Source organism: Miscanthus floridulus, chromosome 16, assembly GCF_019320115.1.
Source record: "Miscanthus floridulus cultivar M001 chromosome 16, ASM1932011v1, whole genome shotgun sequence".
Lineage (NCBI taxonomy): Eukaryota > Viridiplantae > Streptophyta > Magnoliopsida > Poales > Poaceae > Miscanthus > Miscanthus floridulus.
In genome coordinates this window covers 92,051,175-92,053,435 of record NC_089595.1, presented here as the reverse complement: position 1 = coordinate 92,053,435, position 2,261 = coordinate 92,051,175, and the positions used below count along the sequence as shown (strand labels likewise).

The 2,261-nt window shown below is 49.7% G+C and overlaps 1 non-coding gene across 1 annotated transcript; it reads left to right on the top strand.

Annotated features, from left to right (window-relative positions):
* Nucleotides 1–1,298: 1,298 nt before the first annotated feature.
* Nucleotides 1,299–1,437, top strand: LOC136514637 (small nucleolar RNA Z247). The gene has a single exon (XR_010773785.1). It is a non-coding gene; the product is annotated as a small nucleolar RNA Z247 (small nucleolar RNA).
* Nucleotides 1,438–2,261: the final 824 nt, after the last annotated feature.

Genomic DNA, 2,261 nt, shown 5'->3' with positions numbered 1-2,261 from the left:
GTCAGCAAGCTGGCTGCCCCATGATCCCCATCAGGAAGACGGTGAACCATCTCCAGAAAAGGAGGCCACGGTGCAGGACGGGCGGTCCAGGAACCACAGGCCCAAGAAGCAGAACACCAAGTATTTCGCGCGGCCCATGGGTGAACTAACGCTTGCATGCGAGAAAGGGGCACAGCCTCTGTAATGCTTAAAAGAGAAGAGAGAGCTCCGGGGAGGAACTCGGTCATTGTATGAACCAAATTCCGTTCAATCTAAGAACTCCTCCTTCGTTCATCCGTTCTTCTTCTTCTTCTTCTTCTTCTTCTTCTTCCCCAAGTTTTTCCCAACTCTTCCCTCTGATCCCTCCTTTCACAACTGCTATCGCTCACACCGCGGGATCGATCCTTGATCGTCCGGACGGAGCCGTACGTGCGCAAAGCAAGTGCAGCGGCACGACCGCGCACCTGAAGCCGGGTGCGCGCCCACAGGCACAGCACAGCGACCTGGTGGACCGTCTCGTACAGTCCGCGAATCATATCTATGTTGCTCCTGTCTGTCAAGACCACGAACGAGTTCGGTATGTTAAGATGGTAGATATCCACCGTGTAGTCCTAGGTTCAGTGTATCCTATTGTCAGGTGTTTGTTCCTAGATTATAGCATCATACATGTATTCTATTGTAACAAACTGATCTGTACAAGGCCACCGCCCGGGGGCTGTTCCCCATGCTATTTAACACATACCCGAGGGCCAAGGATATGTTACTCGTTAACCCTAAACTTTACATGGTATACAGAGCCACTTTCCCTACGGAGTTTTGCCATGGCCTCCTCCTCCTCCGCGCAGCACACCGTGCTTGCTTCCCTAGGTTTTCTATCGGTCAGTGAAAAGCTGACCCGCGGGAACTTTTCAGGGTGGCGCGCTCAATGTCCTCTCCTCAATCAGAGGAGTGGAGGTCTACGAGTTCCTCAGTCCCACGGCAGAGCCCCCCCGCCAAGTTCCTGCCCAAGAAGGAAGGAGGGGAGAAGGAGGCGGCGCCAATCCTCAACAAGGAGTACACCACGTGGGTCGCAAAGGACCAACAGGTCCTAAGCTATCTGCTAGTCTCCAGTTTCAAAGGAGATTCTGCAACAGATCTCCACCGCGACTACGGCCGCCGAGGCATGGGCCGGCATCGAGGGGTTCTTTGCCTCTCAATCTCGCGCGAAGTTGATCAGTACCAGGATGGCCTTGGCGACGGCATCCAAGGGTACTTCTTCCATTGCCGACTACTACTCCAAGATGAAGTCGCTCGCTGACGAGATGGCTTCTGCTGGGCGCCGTCTTGAAGATGATGAGATGGTGTCCTACATCCTCACAGGCCTCGACGACGACTACGATTCTGTGGTCACTTCTGTCGCAAACAGGGTTGAACCTATCTCCCTGGGCGAGCTCTACACCCAGCTGATCAGCCATGAGCAGAGGCTGGAGATGCATAGTGGAGGATCTCAATCCTCTGCTAATCTGGCATCCCGAGGAGGGCGCGGCTCCAACAACAACTTCAAGCGTGGCCACGGTGGTTTCAGCTGTGGCGACGGAGGTGGTGGACGCAACCCGAAGAACGCGCGGAACAACAACAACACCGTGCACCATCCTTTCCAGGCAGGACTTGTAACACCCCTGGTGTTTAGCTTCCACATTTGCACTGCATTTCATGAACATGAGCATCATGCATCCCTTCGTGAACTTATATCACATGAAACATGATTTCGAAACATTGCAACATGTTGTATGTTTCATGTGTGTTGTCTCTTTTATGAAATGTAAAGTGTGCAACACTTGAGTGCAACATGTGCCACTCACTTAGTGAAACAAGATTAGTTAATACTATGCAACAAGATCATGAAACATGTGAAACATGACTATGAAACATTTGCAATATTTCTTGTGTTTTTCATTGTTCAGTACATACCTTGATTGATTCTTGTGTGACCAATGCATGGTGTGGCTAGAAATGCTTGTAAGTAACTTAGTTACACATAGAATGTCTTTTGGAACATTGTTCATGTTGGTCACTTTGACTAATTAGGTTTCCAAGTCATGGTTTGACCAAATTTGACCCCCGAACCCTTTTGTTTGACTAGTTTAAAAAGTGTGGCTTAGGATGTTTGCATGTCTGAGCAACCTAAAGCAAAGATGTAGAGAATTATGTAAGGAACAAAAGTTATTTTATGGCCATCTCATGAAAATGAGCACAACATGCTCAAAAATGGCCCACAAGTCAGCTTGATGGTGGATTCAACA